General features: G+C 40.3%; 1 protein-coding gene across 6 annotated transcripts in view; it reads left to right on the top strand.

Moving 5' to 3' along the window:
• Positions 1-21,372, top strand: part of Bmpr1b (bone morphogenetic protein receptor, type 1B) — a 332,451-nt gene that overhangs the window by 158,437 nt on the left and 152,642 nt on the right. The window contains exon 2 of one of the 6 annotated variants that reach the window (XM_006500940.4): positions 19,718-19,782. The exons of the other annotated variants lie outside the window; for them this stretch is intronic. The gene's annotated coding sequence lies outside the window, so the exon portion shown is untranslated. The remainder of the gene's footprint in view (positions 1-19,717; positions 19,783-21,372) is intronic. 6 annotated transcript variants of the gene reach the window in all.

Genomic DNA, 21,372 nt, shown 5'->3' with positions numbered 1-21,372 from the left:
AAATATCCCCTAAGACCAATCTAATTTCTACCTCACAAGAAGTCTTTGGGTCTCTATTTACCTCTTTTTTTTTTTTTTCTCAGCATACATGTTCATTGTCCTCAGGAAAGAAATTATACCCTGCTGCATAGAGCTTCATCATACCATTCAACAGTACACACTTTACTAAGCAACAGGGCAGACCTCATTGCCTACATTTGAATACTGTAAGCTCCCAGTGTCATTTCAGAATATTAAGGCGTGCTCTCATGTGTGTACTTACCTTCTGACAATTGTTTGTGTTTTATTGTACTACCATGTTATGGTCTTTTATTGATGGTTTTGATTAGTATTATCTGCTTAACTGTAGCGACCTCATCCTATATACATTCCTAAGTATATCCTGCCATTGACTGTTTACTCAACTCATCGACTGATTAGCTGAAAGCTAAACACCATTTTAGTTGCTCAAGTTATAAAAAGGAAAGGAAACTGTGCTTTCAGCTTTTGCTATAAGACTGCAGTTCAAACCAAGTTATGCGAGGCAAGAAACTGTTAGACTTTTCTTTGTCCATACTTTGTAAGAGCAGAAGAGAGAAGAGAGGAAGACATTTGGACTTAGACATCAGAATGTAAAACTGTCACTAAGAAGGAAGTCTGCATGCTTTTAGCCAGATTTCTCCCCAACTCCTCCCCCACCCACACCACTCTTCCTAACAGGGTTTGCTATGTAACCCAGCTTCACATTTGTGCCTAGAATTACAGGTGATCAATTTAGACTCCTTATTTTTTGTCTGTCTGTCTATCTGTCTCTGTCTCTCTGTCTCTGTCTCTCTCTCTCCCTCTCCCTTCCCCTCCCTTCCCCTCCCCTCCCCTCCCCTCTCCCTTCCCCTCCCTTCCCCTCCCCTCCCCTCCCCTCCCCTCCCCTCCCCTCCCCTCCCCTCCCCTCCCCTCCCCTCCCCTCCCCTCCTCCTCCTCCTTCTTCTTCTTCTTCTTCTCTCTCTCTCTCTCTCTCTCTCTCTCTCTCTCTCTCTTTCTTTCTTTCTTTCTCAGATTATTGCTTGTAGTTTTGGCTAGCTCTTATCTTATAATCTCTTTCAGTCTCCTAAGGAAATCTTTGTTTTAAAATGAGAGTAGGGACCCATTTCTCAGAATCACTGTGAAGATTACTTAAGCTAACATATATTAGATGCCTGGCTTATTCTTTTTTTTTTTTTTCATTTTTTATTAGGTATTTAGCTCATTTACATTTCCAATGCTATACCAAAAGTCCCCCATACCCACCCACCCCCACTCCCCTGCCCACCCACTCCCCCTTTTTGGCCCTGGAATTCCCCTGTACTGGGGCATATACAGTTTGCAAGTCCAATGGGCCTCTCTTTCCAGTGATGGCCGACTAGGCCATCTTTTGATATATATGCAGCTAGAGTCAAGAGCTCCGGGGTACTGGTTAGTTCATAATGTTGTTCCACCTATAGGGTTGCAGATCCCTTTAGCTCCTTGGCTACTTTCTCTAGCTCCTCCATTGGGAGCCCTATGATCCATCCATTAGCTGACTGTGAGCATCCACTTCTGTGTTTGCTAGGCCCCGGCATAGTCTCACAAGAGACAGCTACATCTGGGTCCTTTCAATAAAATCTTGCTAGTGTATGCAATGGTGTCAGCGTTTGGATGCTGATTATGGGGTGGATCCCTGGATATGGCAGTCTCTACATGGTCCATCCTTTCATCTCAGCTCCAAACTTTGTCTCTGTAACTCCTTCCATGGGTGTTTTGTTCCCAAATCTAAGGAGGGGCATAGTGTCCACACTTCAGTCTTCATTCTTCTTGAGTTTCATGTGTTTAGCAAATTATATCTTATATCTTGGGTATCCTAGGTTTGGGGCTAATATCCACTTATCAGTGAATACATATTGTGTGAGTTTCTTTGTGAATGTGTTACCTCACTCAGGATGATGCCCTCCAGGTCCATCCATTTGCCTAGGAATTTCATAAATTCATTCTTTTTAATAGCTGAGTAGTAATCCATTGTGTAGATGTACCACATTTTCTGTATCCATTCCTCTGTTGAGGGGCATCTAGGTTCTTTCCAGCTTCTGGCTATTATAAATAAGGCTGCTATGAACATAGTGGAGCATGTGTCCTTCTTACCTGTTGGGGCATCTTCTGGATATATGCCCAGGAGAGGTATTGCTGGATCCTCCGGTAGTACTATGTCCAGTTTTCTGAGGAACCGCCAGACTGATTTCCAGAGTGGTTGTACAAGCCTGCACTCCCACCAACAATGGAGGAGTGTTCCTCTTTCTCCACATCCACGCCAGCATCTGCTGTCACCTGAATTTTTGATCTTAGCCATTCTGACTGGTGTGAGGTGGAATCTCAGGGTTGTTTTGATTTGCATTTCCCTGATGATTAAGGATGTTGAACATTTTTTCAAGTGCTTCTCTGCCATTCGGTATTCCTCAGGTGAGAATTCTTTGTTCAGTTCTGAGCCCCATTTTTTAATGGGGTTATTCGATTTTCTGAAGTCCACCTTCTTGAGTTCTTTATATATGTTGGATATTAGTCCCCTATCTGATTTAGGATAGGTAAAGATCCTTTCCCAATCTGTTGGTGGTCTCTTTGTCTTATTGACGGTGTCTTTTGCCTTGCAGAAACTTTGGAGTTTCATTAGGTCCCATTTGTCAATTCTCGATCTTACAGCACAAGCCATTGCTGTTCTGTTCAGGAATTTTTCCCCTGTGCCCATATCTTTAAGGCTTTTCCCCACTTTCTCCTCTATAAGTTTCAGTGTCTCTGGTTTTATGTGAAGTTCCTTGATCCACTTAGATTTGACCTTAGTACAAGGAGATAAGTATGGATCGATTCGCATTCTTCTACACGATAACAACCAGTTGTGCCAGCACCAATTGTTGAAAATGCTGTCTTTCTTCCACTGGATGGTTTTAGCTCCCTTGTCGAAGATCAAGTGATCATAGGTGTGTGGGTTCATTTCTGGGTCTTCAATTCTATTCCATTGGTCTACTTGTCTGTCTCTATACCAGTACCATGCAGTTTTTATCACAATTGCTCTGTAGTAAAGCTTTAGGTCTGGCATGGTGATTCCGCCAGAAGTTCTTTTATCCTTGAGAAGACTTTTTGCAATCCTAGGTTTTTTGTTATTCCAGACAAATTTGCAAATTGCTCCTTCCAATTCGTTGAAGAATTGAGTTGGAATTTTGATGGGGATTGCATTGAATCTGTAGATTGCTTTTGGCAAGATAGCCATTTTTACAATGTTGATCCTGCCAATCCATGAGCATGGGAGATCTTTCCATCTTCTGAGATCTTCCTTAATTTCTTTCTTCAGAGATTTGAAGTTTTTATCATACAGATCTTTCACTTCCTTAGTTAGAGTCACGCCAAGATATTTTATATTATTTGTGACTATTGAGAAGGGTGTTGTTTCCCTAATTTCTTTCTCAGCCTGTTTATTCTTTGTATAGAGAAAGGCCATTGACTTGTTTGAGTTTATTTTATATCCAGCTACTTCACCGAAGCTGTTTATCAGGTTTAGGAGTTCTCTGGTAGAATTTTTAGGGTCACTTATATATACTATCATATCATCTGCAAAAAGTGATATTTTGACTTCCTCTTTTCCAATTTGTATCCCCTTGATCTCCTTTTGTTGTCGAATTGCTCTGGCTAATACTTCAAGTACTATGTTGAAAAGGTAGGGAGAAAGTGGGCAGCCTTGTCTAGTCCCTGATTTTAGTGGGATTGCTTCCAGCTTCTCTCCATTTACTTTGATGTTGGCTACTGGTTTGCTGTAGATTGCTTTTATCATGTTTAGGTATGGGCCTTGAATTCCTGATCTTTCCAAAACTTTTATCATGAATGGGTGTTGGATCTTGTCAAATGCTTTTTCTGCATCTAACGAGATGATCATGTGGTTTTTGTCTTTGAGTTTGTTTATATAATGGATTACATTGATGGATTTTCGTATATTAAACCATCCCTGCATCCCTGGAATAAAACCTACTTGGTCAGGATGGATGATTGTTTTATGTGTTCTTGGATTCAGTTAGCGAGAATTTTATTGAGGATTTTTGCATCGATATTCATAAGAGAAATTGGTCTGAAGTTCTCTATCTTTGTTGGATCTTTCTGTGGTTTAGGTATCAGAGTAATAGTGGCTTCATAAAATGAGTTGGGTAGAGTACCTTCTACTTCTATTTTGTGAAATAGTTTGTGCAGAATTGGAATTAGATCTTCTTTGAAGGTCTGATAGAACTCTGCACTAAACCCATCTGGTCCTGGGCTTTTTTTGGTTGGGAGACTATTAATAGCTGCTTCTATTTCTTTAGGTGATATGGGACTGTTTAGATGGTCAACTTGATCCTGATTCAACTTTGGTACCTGGTATCTGTCCAGAAATTTGTCCATTTCGTCCAGGTTTTCCAGTTTTGTTGAGTATAGCCTTTTGTAGAAGGATCTGATGGTGTTTTGGATTTCTTCAGGATCTGTTGTTATGTCTCCCTTTTCATTTCTGATTTTGTTAATTAGGATTTTGTCCCTGTGCCCTTTAGTGAGTCTAGCTAAGGGTTTATCTATCTTGTTGATTTTCTCAAAGAACCAACTCCTCGTTTGGTTAATTCTTTGAATAGTTCTTCTTGTTTCCACTTGGTTGATTTCACCCCTGAGTTTGATTATTTCCTGCCGTCTACTCCTCTTGGGTGAATTTGCTTCCTTTTTTTCTAGGGCTTTTAGATGTGTTGTCAAGCTGCTAGTATGTGCTGTCTCCCGTTTCTTCTTGGAGGCACTCAGAGCTATGAGTTTCCCTCTTAGAAATGCTTTCATTGTGTCCCATAGGTTTGGGTACGTTGTGGCTTCATTTTCATTAAACTCTAAAAAGTCTTTAATTTCTTTCTTTATTCCTTCCTTGACCAAGGGATCATTGAGAAGAGTGTTATTCAGTTTCCACGTGAATGTTGGCTTTCCATTATTTATGTTGTTATTGAAGATCAGTCTTAGGCCATGGTGGTCTGATAGGATACATGGGACAATTTCAATATTTTTGTATCTATTGAGGCCTGTTTTGTGACCAATTATATGGTCAATTTTGGAGAAGGTCCCGTGAGGTGCTGAGAAGAAGGTATATCCTTTTGTTTTAGGATAAAATGTTCTGTAGATATCTGTCAGGTCCATTTGTTTCATAACTTCTGTTAGTTTCACTGTGTCCCTGTTTAGTTTCTGTTTCCACGATCTGTCCTTTGAAGAAAGTGGTGTGTTGAAGTCTCCCACTATTATTGTGTGCGGTGCAATGTATGCTTTGAGCTTTACTAAAGTGCCTCTAATGAATGTGGCTGCCCTTGCATTTGGAGCGTAGATATTCAGAATTGAGAGTTCCTCTTGGAGGATTTTACCTTTGATGAGTATGAAGTGTCCCTCCTTGTCTTTTTTGATAACTTTGGGTTGGAAGTCGATTTTATCCGATATTAAAATGGCTACTCCAGCTTGTTTCTTCAGTCCATTTGCTTGGAAAATTGTTTTCCAGCCTTTCACTCTGAGGTAGTGTCTGTCTTTTTCCCTGAGATGGGTTTCCTGTAAGCAGCAGAATGTTGGGTCCTGTTTGTGTAGCCAGTCTGTTAGTCTATGTCTTTTTATTGGGGAATTGAGTCCATTGATATTAAGAGATATTAAGGAAAAGTAATTGTTGCTTCCTATTATTTTTGTTGTTAGAGTTGGCATTCTGTTCTTGTGGCTGTCTTCTTTTTGGTTTGTTGAATGATTACTTTCTTGGTTGTTCTAGGGCGTGATTTCCGTCCTTGTATTGCTTCTTTTCTGTTATTATCCTTTGAAGGGCTGGATTCGTGGAAAGATATTGTGTGAATTTGGTTTTGTCGTGGAATACTTTGGTTTCTCCATCTATGGTAATTGAGAGTTTGGCCGGGTATAGTAGCCTGGGCTGGCATTTGTGTTCTCTTAGTGTCTGTATAACATCTGTCCAGGCTCTTCTGGCTTTCATAGTCTCTGGTGAAAAGTCTGGTGTAATTCTGATAGGCCTTCCTTTATATGTTACTTGACCTTTCTCCCTTACTGCTTTTAATATTCTATCTTTATTTAGTGCATTTGTTGTTCTGATTATTATGTGTCGGGAGGAATTTCTTTTCTGGTCCAGTCTATTTGGAGTTCTGTAGGCTTCTTGTATGATCATGGGCATCTCTTTTTTTATGTTTGGGAAGTTTTCTTCTATTATTTTGTTGAAGATATTAGCTGGCCCTTTAAGTTGAAAATCTTCATTCTCATCAATTCCTATTATCCGTAGGTTTGGTCTTCTCATTGTGTCCTGGATTACCTGGATGTTTTGAGTTAGGATCCTTTTGCATTTTGTATTTTCTTTGACTGTTGTGTCGATGTTCTCTATGGAATCTTCTGCACCTGAGATTCTCTCTTCCATTTCTTGTATTCTGTTGCTGATGCTCGCATCTATGGTTCCAGATCTCTTTCCTAGGGTTTCTATCTCCAGCGTTGCCTCGCTTTGGGTTTTCTTTATTGTGTCTACTTCCCCTTTTAGTTCTAGTATGGTTTTGTTCATTTCCATCACCTGTTTGGATGTGTTTTCCTGTTTTTCTTTAATGATTTCTACCTGTTTGGCTGTGTTTTCCTGCTTTTCTTTAAGGGCCTGTAACTCTTTAGCAGTGCTCTCCTGTAATTCTTTAAATGACTTATGAAAGTCCTTCTTGATGTCCTCTATCATCATCATGAGAAATGTTTTTAAATCTGGGTCTAGATTTTCGGTTGTGTTGGGGTGCCCAGGACTAGGTGGGGTGGGAGTGCTGCGTTCTGATGATGGTGAGTGGTCTTGATTTCTGTTAGTAGGATTCTTACGTTTGCCTTTCGCCATCTGGTAATCTCTGAAGCTAGCTGTTTTAGTTGTCACTGTTAAGAGATTGTTCTTCAGGTGAGTCTGTTGGCCTCTATGAGCAGACCTGGAGGGTAGCACTCTCCTTAGTTTCAGTGGGCAGAGTATTCTCTGCAGGCAAGCTCTCTTCTTGCAAGGCAGGTACCCAGATATCTGGTGTTCGAACCAGACTCCTGGCAGAAGTTGTGTTCCACTCACTAGAGGTCTTAGGATCACGTGTGGAATCCTGTGTGGGCCCTTGCGGGTGTCAGGCGACTCAGCTGGCAAGGTAGCCCGGGGCTCGAGTGGAGTGGAAGGGGTTTGTGCCCCAGATCAAGCCCAGGTAGCCTGCTTCCCTATGTACCGCAGTCTCAGGTTCCGCGCGATTGGATTGGGGCAGGCGCTGTGTTCCACTCACCAGAGGTCTTAGGGTCCCGTGGGGAGTCCCGTGTGGGCCCTTGCAGGTGTTGGGCAGGATGCTGCTGGCAAGGTAGCCCGGGGCTCGAGTCTCGAGTTGAGCGGAAGGGACTTGTGCCCCAGATCAGGCCCGGGTAGCCTGCTTCCCTATGTACCGCAGTCTCAAGTTCCGCGCGATTGGATTGGGGCAGGCACTGTGGTCCACTCACCAGAGGTCTTAGGGTCCCGTGGGGAGTCCTGTGTGGGCCCTTGCGGGTGTTGGGCAAGACTCTGCTGGCAAGGTAGCCCGGGGCTCGAGTCTCGAGTGGAGCGGAAGGGACTTGTGCCCCAGATCAGGCCCGGGTAGCCTGCTTCCCTATGTACAGCAGTCTCAAGTTCCGCGCGATTGGATTGGGGCAGGCACTGTGATCCACTCACCAGAGGTCTTAGGGTCCCGTGGGGAGTCCTGTGTGGACCCTTGCGGGTGTTGGGCAAGACTCTGCTGGCAAGGTAGCCGGGGCTCGAGTGGAGTGGAAGGGGTTTGTGCCCCAGATCAAGCCAGGGTAGCCTGCTTCCCTATGTACCGCAGTCTCAAGTTCCGCGCGATTGGATTGGGGCAGGCACTGTGATCCACTCACCAGAGGTCTTAGGGTCCCGTGGGGAGTCCTGTGTGGACCCTTGCGGGTGTTGGGCAAGACTCTGCTGGCAAGGTAGCCCGGGGCTCGAGTCTCCAGTCGAGCGGAAGGGACTTGTGCCCCAGATCAGGCCCGGGTAGCCTGCTTCCCTATGTACCGCAGTCTCAAGTTCCGCGCAATTGGATTGGGGCGGGCGCTGTGTTTCACTCACCAGAGGTCTTAGGGTTCCGTGGGGAGTCCCGTGTGGGCCCTTGCGGATGTTGGGCAAGACGCTGCTGGCAAGGTAGCCCGGGGCTCCAGTCTCGAGTCGAGCGGAAGGGCCTGGCTTATTCTTAAAACTGCATCAAAGTTAATTGTTTTAATGTTATTTCTTAAAACACAAGAAATCTGGAGTGCACTTCCCAAGCTCGAGTATTGAGTACTGGGACTATAGATGTTCAGAGTCTATCCATTTATTTTCTGACCTTAGTTATGTAAGACATTTTAAATTGAATTTACCAAAGATATTTGTCCAATCCTACAAATTTTCTCCTAACTCCAAGCACCAAAAGACATTGGGGAAAAAAAAGAAAAAAGAGAAAGAAACAAAGCTGTAGTAAGTCTGGTTAAAGCTGCTCCAGTCCGGAGGGGCTGACTTTTCAGGCTTTATCTGGCGGCACACTGGAGAGGTGTTCTTCTCATTGAATGTGTTTCAAAGAAAACATATTCTGATTTAGCCTTTAGACTGAGAGAACAAATTGTCCGTGTCTGTATTCATGTTTATACATAAACACACTGAAGTCTTGATACAGTAAACACCTGTTTTGGCACTCATCAGCTCTGCTGAGTCCATAAGGAACAGCCCTGTGGTCCAACAATGGGATGTCTGTGGAGCGGGGGAACACAGTGACATTGGGAAGCAAGTTCCTTGGCATGGAGGGAGAGTCAGGGGAGCACTCAGAGACCAGACCTGCAACCACACAGCTGCAGGGAAAACAGAAAACAACAAACAAAGAGCAAACCAAACGAACCTGAGTCTCTAAACACAAAATCTTGGCTTTGAGGGGCTTTGTTGTTGTTGTTTTTGTTTGTTTTGTTTTGTTTTAGTTTAAATATTGATGTGGAAACAGGATGAAATTTGATTCACTACATGTGATAACACAACACGACCTTTTGGGATCACTAGCACCAAAAATCACTGGGTTTATTGGTAACTTTTCTTGTTTGGGGCACATATTTCATATGGCAATTGTTGGAGCTAAAAATCAGCTTCCATCTTACCTAATAAATCTGATCTTTCTGACTTATAAATGTTTGAATTTTAAAATTGCATTTAAATGTATAGATTTGTCTGGTTTTTTTTTTTTTTCTTTTCAGGAGATTGCAATCATTGAAATAAACAGATCAGGAGTAATTGCAACACATGTCAGTTAAGCTTATAAAAAATGTAATACTCATAAAACTCACATACACACACACGCACACACACACACGCACACACACACACACACACACACACAGAGCATGGACACCTGTGTCATCATATTTAAATTGCAGAGAGAAATTCAATTTTAAATTAGTCATAATAATATGCTTTCAATGGAAAAATCATTGTTTATGCAGTGGATATTCTTTGAGTAATGAGCTACTCAGAATGATGTAGAAAACCTCCCAGGACCTAGGTAATTTCAGAACCTTTACTTGCTATGGATATGAGGCCTAGGTGTCTTCAGTAGGATTTATGACCTGACTTTCATGCATGAAAAAAAGCACTGCATTTTATTAGTTAAATTTAAAGTGGACATAAAAGTTGAAACCTAAAAGTTTGACGACTAACTTCGTTATTTCTAGTTGCTGCAAATATTCGAAATGGCAGATTTATACTGGAAAATGTTCGTGAGCTGAGTCAGCTGTTCCCAAAGAGATAATAGAGGGGAGTTAAAGAGCTGATTGCTGAAGTCCTAGGAAGGGAGAGAGGACTTTGGAGATGCAAGTCAGTTTGTAATGGAAAGATTATTTTATCTGGGAAGGTGACAAGACAGGGCAGGAAGGCTTGAGATTCTGTGCTGTAATTTTGTATCTACATTGTGGGGACCTAGGGACCCATGATTATGTATCTCAGGGTTGTCTTGTATGCAAAGCTTTGGGGGAACCACATTGACTATTAAAGGACAGACCCTGGTTATATTTTTCACCAAGGCTAAATAAGCCTTTTAAGATACATCATGTTTTCTTCAACTCTGTTAAATAAGAGAATCACTGTTAATATCATCTTGTCTTGGAGTCACGAGAACACTTAAATAGAGAAGGCTGCCGAGAACAGGATGGGAAGCAGAGACTGCTGCAAACCAAGCTCTCTTGCTACACTTGACAGACATCAGTCCTAGATGCATAAAGGTGGAGATTACCTTCCATTTTTGTTAGCATAGCAAAGGGGTTTTTCTTTTAAATAGTTGTTAAATCGGCATGCATATGCTGCTGTGCCCAGAGCTTAGAGAACATTAGGGCACATGTATTCTTAGACAATCATTGTTTCCTTTGGGCCACCAAAAGTTGTGGCAATAGCATGCTGGTGTTTTTCGTATGTTGTCATTAGCAGCTACACGTGTATAATCTACTCGCGTGGTCTTTCATTGCAGAAGCTTTCTTTTTGGAATACCGTGATTCACTTAGTCATATTTCCAAAGTTTATCTTGTTTTATTTCTACGGAAAAGCACAAAAACTGACAGCAGAATTGATTAGCAGTTAATGGCGCCCACACACAGTCCCAGGTCCCTCTTCCTCTCCTTGATGAGTGAGATGGACTGTCCACCTGGAGGAAGATGGGAAGACTCTGTCTCATGGTCTTGAGAGGATTGGTTTGAGAAAACAATAAAATTCCAAGTCAACTGAAGACAGCAACAGTGTGCACGCATATATACAATAAATAAATCTGCTTTTAAAAAAGAACAATAATAAATTGAGTTCTAGACAATTTATTTCCTGTTGTTTAAAATCAGGCACTCTACTTCATCAGGCATATGAATTCCAGGGAGAGAATGTGGCAAAAACTTTTTACACTAAACTATTAGTACAGGGCAATGACATACCTGTCTTCGCCTCCCTTCACTGGTAGCTGGTGCCAAAACTAGGCAGCAGTTCATGGAGTCGGTGGTTGATTGACACAACCCGTGGGCTGCTTGTGCTGGAGATCTCAGTCCATTCTTGGCTAAGTCAATGAATGTGCACTAGGTTGACCTAGTATTGGTTGTATCCTACCTGCTTGTCTCCTGGTCTCACTGAGCATAGTGATACATGAATTAGATCCACTGATATTCCTGGCCTATTACAGCACATTTATTACTTTCAATCTTTAATGCTTTTAGAATATTACTAATTATCCTGTAATACAATTCAAGATCTTAAAGCCTCTGATCTCTCCATGTACTTGAATGTACTTGAATGTTGGGTTTTGAAATAGGGTCTCATTCTGTGTCCCATGCTATTTAGGAATGCTTACAGAAACATACAGTTAATAATGAGAATAGAAACATTGAAGTCAGAGCTCTGCAGGGTCCTATCCTAGGTCTATTTTTGAAGGGATTTATTAGTTTATAATACTTGTCACGCTAGTAATCGGTTATCATCACTCTTTGCTTATGGATAACTTTTGAATTATCTTGTTAAAAGTCCCACCAATAGAATCAATAAGAAAACCTCTTTATGGTACTGACATCCTAAATGCTCCCGTCAGACACCCAAGTCATTGGCCAGAATTTCTGGGTCAGTTCCCTCTTCTAGCAGGTATGGGAAATGAGCATTTCTTTCCCAATCCTTTTGAGAACTGAACACCAGTAAAACTTGTATTGATGCTCTCAGTTCAACTCACCCGACCTTCCCTTTGTCATTTTCTCCCCTTTTAATGAAATTAAGATTTGTGTCATAGTTGCTGTCCTGTGTTGTATACTTCATCCTTTTTTTTTGCTTACTATGTATTTATTTCTCACCAATTTGTATGTTTTCTTAATATACTAAGCCTATTCATAGTTTTGAATTATATTATTAAAGGGTTTAAAGAATTCCCTTAAATATTTTTCCCCCTGTACAATCTCATTTTATTACTTCATTGACTGCCAGCATTTTTAGACTTATACTCCAGAGTTCTCCATTCCTCGTCTCATACATCTTTTCTATGGATGGTTTGGAACAAATATTCTGGCTTTTATTACGTTCTGACCATTTGTCTGTCTGGTTTTTGGAGTGTCTCAGTAAGTATGCCAACCTGGCCTAGGACTGATTATTCTCTACTCTGACCCTGTGTGCCAGGATTATAGTCTGCACAGCTCTTTCTGTTTCTTCATTTTGTTTTATAGTTGTATTATATAAATGAAAAAATACCCATAAACACCAAAAAAGTGATTTGGTTAGAGTTCTGTAGTTAACCTCCCGGGTAGGAATCTTATTGACAGTAACAGTGTATAAAAGGTATTAAGGTTTTCATCTTAATTTCTCCTTTACCAAATAAGTTCAGTACTAGACCTCATTTTTGTTTTACTGAAAGACTGACAGACACAAGTATTAGTTATTCACCTCATTATTTTGACAAATTTGACTTAAAGAAGGAAGAGTTCATTTTGACTTACAGCTAAAAGGATACCATTCTTGCTGGTCTGTATGATGGTGTCAGGAGGGTGTGGCAGCAGATCACATTGTGTGTGCAGCCGGGAAACAGAGATCTCTCTCTCTCTTCCTTTTGTTTGTGCTGCTTTTGGGATGTGCATTCTCACCTCTACTGACCTCTACTAACTAGATAATTGTTATAAGCATGGTCCTATGCTAACTTGATACTCTAAATCAACTGCCACAAAAATATCAGTATAATGTTTTGTCTCCTAGAACTTTCTTTCAGAATATTTATGTGACATTTCTCATATGCACCCAAAACTGTGGGTTCTGTCTCACTTTGTTTTTCTATTACTCTGCTATGTAACAGATCATGACAATCCCTAGTAACATAGAACTATAGCTGTTTGGTGGTCTCACAGTTTTTGTGAGTTAGCAGTTGGTAGAGTGCATCCAACACTGAAATGGAGCAGATGAGGCAGGGCTAGCTTGGAATCTGTCTCTTTGGAAGCTTGGCCTTGTCCAATGTGCTAATTGAATTTGCTAATTTGGGTTTCTTCATAGTTGAGGAGTCAGCAGATAGTGCAATAGCTGAGTGTTTCAGGGAGAGCTCTGCAGTGAACAAGGAGAGAACTCTCTGCCTTTTATGTTGTGTTTATGAAATCAGAGGACTTGGCCTACACTATGGTCAAGAACTCCAGGCTGGGCAGTGTGTATGTCAGGAGTGCAATACATTATAAGACAGGGTTATTACTGTGGTCATCTTTGGAAATCATCATCTTCCCTCCTTTGATCATAAGCCAATTATAGTACTGTAGACAAAGCACTATTATTGTTACTCTCATTCCATTATGATATACATTTGCCATCCAATGTCTTGTGTTTAAGGCAAATACAAGGGCAGGTAAGAGGTAAATGCCCTTGAGTACTGAAAAACTGAGCTGAAGGGTCTTGTGAGCACCTTTGAACCAACAAAACAAGCTTCCTGCTTTCCACACACTCACATTCCGTGTTGGACCACTGTGGGCAATCCCTATTGCTCTTCCTGATCACAGGGGAAAGGGAGCCTTAGCAGTAATCTGATTGCCGTATAGCCATTTGCTTAATGAGGCTCTGTCCTTCCAGACAATTGTTCATGGTGACTCTTGGCTCTTGACCTTGTGCTCTGGATTCATCCTTTTGGTTATGGATCTTTTTCCAAGTGTGGGCTGTGTTTACTGATGACTCCATTTCTTTCTATGCTTGAGCATCTGAGGACCCAAAGGGAACACTTATTTTAACATTTTTTTCTTTCAATTCTAAATAATACTATTTCCTAACAGTCTCTAGGGTTTCTTATGTATCAATTCATAAGTCACTGTATTAGCTAGCAACTCACTCTATTAGCAAAAAGTGATGTGCCCCCAATTTAGAGATAATTACTTCTTTATCAAAAATCCTTCAACGTGAGGGTGCTGAAGTAATGGCACTGTAGGATTCTGAGTAGCCCCTTTGAGTATAGAGAGTCAGCTCTTGTGTCTTTAAGAGTCTTGGGAGACCTTGTAACTGCATTACAGCACCTGAGTCCCGACTCACACATTCCTAAGTGTAATAAACACTGTTTTAGTTACTATCTCCCCTTTGTCTTCTGTTGATGCCTAGCTCTATCTAGTCTGACACTCACTGCCATTCTCAGTTTTGTTTTTGATGTGATAGAGGATGCAGACAAGTTTTGTTTTTAACCTAGCAAACCTGGTCTTTATTTTAATTAGTGCTTTAAAGTTGTGCTGAAAACTATACAGCTTTTTTTTTTTAAACTTACCCAGCTCTATCCATGACTTAATGAACTAAAAGAAAAGCCAGATGTTCTTCCTAAATTCTGCTTCAACATCTTTTTAGCTGGATACCTAGAGCCCATTAGGTACATATTCTGTCTCAAATATCACCAGGATGAATTTAGTACTAAATTTTGTGCTACTCTAAAAGATGCCCCACCTTTTAGTGTCATCGCCTGGAGGCAGAACCAGGAGGGGTTGAAGCAGCAAGGAGCTGTCCAAGCATACTGTGACTCATGGTAGATGCTGGTTTCTGTACTTGGTAGGTTGGTCTTTATAATATCAGAGTATCCTCTGGAGAGGAAGGCTGTTCACATGGTAGCTAAAACTTTCCAGCGCTGGGTTCTGTTGAATAAGGTGTGACATGAATCAAATTTTATGATCTAGTCTTGGAACTCATAGAATGTCACATTTGCCATGGTCATAAATTCCAAGATGGAATGAGAAGGGACTGACAACCCCCCTCTGTGGGAGGAGTCTCCAGGGCACGCTGTAGTTGTAAGAATGTTCTGGGTGGGAGAGATTGATTTTTTTCATACCTTTAAAAGTTCTGCCATTGTGATGGGCTTAAAAATGAGGATTCCAATTTGGAAGAGTATGGAAGTGGTCTGTTAGGAGAGGGGAGTAGATATATCAAATACATTAAATGAAATTCACAGATAATAAGAATATTTTTAAAAATCTACCACCTTTCTTTATATCCAACTTTACAAATTACCTAAAGTTGGTGTAATGCTGATGCACTTGATTTTGTGTTAAAAGGAAAACCTCTTACATCTTTACTTTTCAAAATCAAATCTTGTTGTTTAAACATTCAGTCAGCTTCTATTTATAACATCTAGTGGTATCCTTCCTTTTATATTTTTCTCTTGAAAACACCCAAATAATGATTGTGGGTGGCACATCTTTTAAGTTATATTAAGGTCTTAGCCACACAGAATTTATGAATGGTAATAGTTTTGTTTGGCTAGCTACTGGAAAAATTTAATAAAAGGGAGAAAACATCACTTTAAAAATTACACCTCTTCCTAAAATTTACCTATGCATGGCTATTTTGTGAAGATCTGAGTGATTCTTAAAATTAGTCTGGTAAAGAATCAATAGCCACATGAATAACTCATGAATATGAGGCATGGAAACCCCATTTAGCAGGAGGTTGTGACTGTGCTTTTCTTTCTTTTTTTATTAGATATTTTCTTTATTTACATTTCAAATTTTATCCCGTTTCCTTATTTCCCCTCCTAAAGTCCCCCTATCCCATCCTCCCTCCCTCTGCTGACCAACCCACCCACTCCTGCTTTCCTGTCCTGGCATTCTCCTACCCCGGGGCATTGAGCCTTCACAAGGCCAAGGGCCTCTCCTCCCATTGATGCCCAACAAGGCCATCCTCTGCTACATATACAGCTGGAGCCATGAGTCCTACCATGTGTGCTCTTTGGTTGGTGGTTTAGTCCCTAGGAGCTCTGGGGGTACTGGTTGGTTCATATTTTTGTTCTTCCTATGAAGCTGCAAAGCCCTTTAGCTCCTTGGGTTTACTCTCAGCCACACCAGCCTAGCTGATCTTCTATCCCTAGTGTTATGTGGGCCACATGTGCTTTGGCAAATTTGGGGCTATTCTGGATGTTTAGTCTGCACAGACTGGACCCTTTCATTGCATCTTAGTGCCTTGGATTCTTCTTCACTTTTAGCAATAACCTTACCCAGCTTGCTTTTGAAAGAATGTAGCAGCATTTATGATCTAAGATCCAGAAAATGGCTATGTGTGTGAAAGATGTACATGACTTCTCTGAGCTTTCAAGGGACTATGCTCTGTGCAGCTCTCTGAAATGAATCACAGGTGACAGAAATGAATAAAGAAGCAGGGTAAATCATCTTAGCTCACTATAATTCTTGTACCTAAGAAGTCACATATCTTGGCTATTGGTGTGGCTCCTGACAATGAAAAATCCAGTCATCCCAGAAAAGAATCAGTGTCGCCAGGGGAACTAAGGTTGTCAGCTACAGTTTTAACACATTCTAAAGTCAGAGTGTTGTATAATCTAGTGCAGTAAGTTAGGATGTAACTTAATAGTTTAGTCCAGGCCATGCTCCTTGTCGTAATGAAAATCCTAGGAATTAGTAAATGTAATATGAATGCAAGGAAAGTTGTTGGTGTGGTTTTATTTATTAATTGCTAACTGATTTTTAAGACTTTTGAATTATCTTCAAGCTTATAGGCAGTTTGAGTAAAACATGTTTTGGGTGGATGTCTAAAAGATAACCATCGGGTTATCTTGTATTGCATTGACTGGATGACATTTTAATTAATTTTCCTCAAATAGTTATATCTTTTACCATGATAATAGGAGATCTAAGAGCCGCTGCACTGGGAACTTGCAATAGTGAAAGCAGGTTTTAGTTGATAGGTCTGTTCCTTGGGATGTGACCCATACTTGATATTTTTAATCAACAATGTCAGATTTACTCTAATCAATTATGAACACTCAGAAGGAGCAATTCTCTATAATGTCGTGTGCAACCATGGTTCTGGATATTTGAGAAGTTGAGACTGTAGGATTGTTTGAGCCTAGGAGATCAGGGCTAGCCTGGGCAACATAGTAAGATTCCATCTCTGAAAAAGAAAGTCATAGTAAGGAAAGTATATTTTGTGTGTGTGTACTCTTTTTAACAGAAAGTTATTTACAAGTTATATTCTAGAACTCTACACGAAGATTGCATAAAAGCCTTGAGTTAACACATTGAACAATCCAAAGGAATCAGTTTGCACCTAAATTATTTCATTATTTTAGAAAAATAGTCAATGATTTATATCACTTTTATTCTGAATGACAAAGTGGTTTAGAAAGAAATATATTCCTAAGGTATAATGTTATTTTCAAGCAAATGTCTAGGTAGAGTTTAGATAATTTGGGACATAATAAATTGTATGTGAAACTTTTATCTTTCAATGGGCAGTTACATCATTGAGCTAAAATCTTAATTTCTCCTATTGGCGTAAATTAGCATGTCTCAGCTGGACCCTCTCTCTGGACCCCCAGAGAGCTTCAGAGTATGCTTACATCTGGGATCACTGCATTGACTCTGGGCCTGCTCATTTATGGTTATGACTCAGATATCTGCGTTTGTGAAAACCTTCCAGGTGGTTTTAATGTACTGCACATGTAGGAGCCACTAGCTGTAAACTGCATCATCTTTCAGCCTCGTGCATTGGACTGTGTTCTTCTACTCGGCACCTCAATGGGGTAGATCTTGTCCTGAGTAAACTGTCCATGGGCAGTGGCTTCTCTTTGGAATGCTTTTTCTTGATATCTTCACATAGCTGACACCTTCTTGTGCCTCCATGGGTTCAGCTTGAGGCGAACCTTTTAAAACACAGCATTGTGTTTTACTTTTATTGTTTTATGTTTTGCTCTGAGATATTATCATATTATTTGATTTTTTCTCCCACCTGTAATATAAACTCAACGAGACATGCAGCTAGCTCAACATCATTTTCTGAAATCTTAAAGCCACTTCGATTACAGTTGTCACTAAAGACTTCTGGATAACTGAATATTATTTTGGATACAGAGCTGGTTGGTGGTGGCACACACCTTTAATCCCAGAACTTGGAAGGCAGAGGCAGGTAGATCTCTGAATTTGTGGCCAGCCTGGTTTACAAAGAAATTTATTCTGCACAGAGAAACTCTGCCTTGAAAACCAAACCAAGGGCTGGAGAGAGGGCTCAGTGATTAAGAGCACTGACTGCTCTTCCAGAGGTCCTGAGTTCAATTTCCAGCAACCACATGGTGGCTCACAACCATCTGTAATGGGGTCTGATGCCCCTTCTGGTGTGTCTGAAGACAGCTACAGTGTACTCACATACATTAAATAATTAAGTAAGTAAATAAATATTTTTTTCAAAAAAGAAAACCAAACCAAAACAAAATGCTGTTACCTAAATGATAGTGCTAACATGTAATTATATTTTTCATTCCTCCAAAACATGATGCTTGATCATACTCTAAATGTTACAGATCGAGAATGAAATGAGCATAAATGTGAATCAACAGAACATTAAAACCTAGAAAATATGGACAATCTATCATTGGACACCTAAGGGCAGCGGTCATGAGCCTGGCTTAGCTACGGCCTCTGGAGTTTCTCTCTTCAATGACCACATTTTGAATCTTCCTATCACCTGTAACATGCTTAACGCTTGAATGTTTCCCTGGCTTTCTCGTTAACTAATGATGGGTTTAGAGCCTAGCCACATTCTCTTTCAAACAGTCACTTTAAGCTTTATCTCCAGCAATTCTATCTTTTTTGTGTGCTATACCTTTGCTTGTATTGCTTGGGACATGCTGACTGTCAGGACTACCTCCTTGTCCTTACAGAACTCACTGACATCAGAAGAATGTATCTGTGTGGCCAGCCCCATCACAGACACTCAGGACTGTTAACTGAATGAAAGCATGAAATAAATACAAACTTTTTCATAAGAACTATATTTGACTATACTAGGCTTATTTCTAAGAATTTATGCTTAGCATATGTTATCCTTGATGGCTATAAAAATAATAGAAGAGAGAAGAGGACACATAGTTGGGGGTTGGCGGGTTTTAGGAGTTGGGGAAGGGTGCTATGATTAAAATACAGTGCAAAAAATTGTCAGACAACTAATAAAAAATTTAAAAAAGAAGCATTAGAAGTGGTAATTAAGGTTGAAGAAATGTGCTTGTCGGCAGTGTAAGTCAGTCAAAGTAGTTTTTAATAGGACAGTGCAATAAACAGGGTTTCCCAAGCCAAGGAGTGAAGTGCGATGTGTGCACTCTTAGGAAATTAAGACACCAGTACTGGAGTCAATGAGTCTGCATTTGGCAGCGGACTGACGGGCAGCTTGTCAACTGAATAAGGATTTCACCGCTCACTTGGGACTTTTTATATATTATTTACTAATTTTGATAAAGTTTTCAATAACTGCTATTTGGACAGATGCATTTTCCAGTAACACCTGACAGGTTTTCAAATGTAGCTTTCCATTGGTATTGATTGCTCAAAACCCCCATGAGGATTTTCAGCACTGTAGTTGAACATTGATGCTCCACCCTGCCACTCAAAGACCGCAATATCTACATGCATAAATGCTTAAACTTCTCTTTAAAGATGCTCTGATAGTTTTATGGATATAGCTTTCATGTTTGAAGCATTTAAGTACATCTTAATATCACCTCACAGTTGGTTTTGTGCTTCAAAAGCTCAGAAGCACTGCATGTGTAATTCAAAGATTGCCATCTGGTTGAAATGGCCACATTTTTATTGCCTTATACTTTTTATACTACTAGGTCCCAGAAAGTCATACCGACAGATAGAGTAGTGTGAAGACTTCACTGCTGCCAGCTTGTGAGATGTAGGAACTTCTATTCTTTTCTTTCGCTTTTTCTCTCAGGAGGAAATATACCAGCTCAAGTGAAGCAATTTTCCACATTCCTCAGAGGAAAGCAAGAAACCTTGGTAAGCCATCAGAGCATCCAGGCAATATTTTTTCCCAGTTTGCATTTGCGCTAACACGTATTTGGATCTAGTCTTGTTCTAGCTTAAAACACACCCCCTAGGAGTGAAGATTAAGTAGGGGTTATTCTAGGAAGAGCCCCAGAAGTGTGGAAGTGCTGTACATAGCATTTTAAGTGAATGTATGGTGTGGAGGGTTACTGTTACGGTAAAGCATGGGGTTTTTGTCATGGGCACCAGGAAGTGAAGCTGAAAGTGTCAGACTCATTTGTGAACAGGGAGAGGCCTATTTGTGAACACTGAGATGTTTGAACCTCTTGCCATCTAGATGGTACTTAGTAACAGAATAAAAAGTTGATGAAGAAAAAGAGGAAACATTGTTGGAGGGACCAGCCTGGGGTCATTTCCGTTGTTAAGATTATGTGAAAGTGAAGCCTAAATGTCAGAAATGAAAGAAAGGGGGCAAACTCTAGGTAGCTTTTAATGCTTCAATTTTGATTTTTTTGGCCAATTTCAAGTTCAATACACTCCAAATTGGAAGTGTTTGTTTTATCCCCCAAGAATTAATATTATGCCATAAGAAAAAAATATTTCTACTGAGATATAAAGTATCTTCATACAGCTGGGGGCTGTATGTTTTGTGAGATTACCTGAGTTGAGATGGTCTCAATCTTTGAGAACATGCATTGTTAGCTTCTGTTCTTTGAACTTCAATTTCTCTCTGCATGAAGCCGAGATTCATGCAACTATCCTTGTTTTGAACATAAAATGAGATAATATTGGGGATTACTGATCTTCAGCACATAAAGAGCTATGCAACTGTGTTACTCAAGTTTGCACACCACTTGGAGTTAGCCAACAACAGAAAGGTGTTATTCATTTACCTAAGATCAGAGTGAGTTTTCTGTACTTAGAAATATTCTCTCATATTGTCTCCTGGTATTTTTAAAGTGGCAAATGTGAATAGCACTTGTTTGCTTTCCTGAATGCAAACATTTCTCTAAAATAATTATTGTATTCAGTTATTTAATACAAAAAGCCTGTAAAACAAAGTATGAACAAGCTAGTTAATAATACACTGAGCTATTTATTAATGTGATTTTTATCTTTCATTGGGTCATGGAAAAATAAGTATTCATTCTTCCATGTGGTACTTCAGTCATCTGCCTTCAGCCAAGTGTCAACACCGTTCGTGTTGGTTGAGGCTGAAACACACAATGAAACCGAACAGAGGGGAAGGGCCAGAGCGCCTTTGCTCATCATATGCACCTGTTCCATGGCATCTCATGAACGTGTCCAGGTAGTCTTAAATGCCTTGAAAACTCGGGAGATCACGTCAGCTCACTTCTCATCCTAGTTAGTACTTGTAAATATATCATAGACATTATTATACACAACAGTATTCAGCTCTAATGAAGTGTACATCTATAAGACAGATTCTCCATCTTTATTCTTTTCATTATTCATTGGTCATGTTTGACTACATATAAGACACTTTTTGCTTTTGTTCACCAGGAGAACTAATTTTAAGAAATTAATTTCTCTTTGAACCAAAGAGAGTAAGTAAAAGACGGCTCATTCATTTCTTACTAA

The sequence above is a fragment of the Mus musculus genome, chromosome 3 (genome assembly GCF_000001635.26).
Source record: "Mus musculus strain C57BL/6J chromosome 3, GRCm38.p6 C57BL/6J".
Classification (NCBI taxonomy): Eukaryota; Metazoa; Chordata; class Mammalia; order Rodentia; family Muridae; genus Mus; species Mus musculus.
Note: the sequence above shows the minus strand (reverse complement) of the source record. Positions and strands in the feature narration are given on the sequence as shown.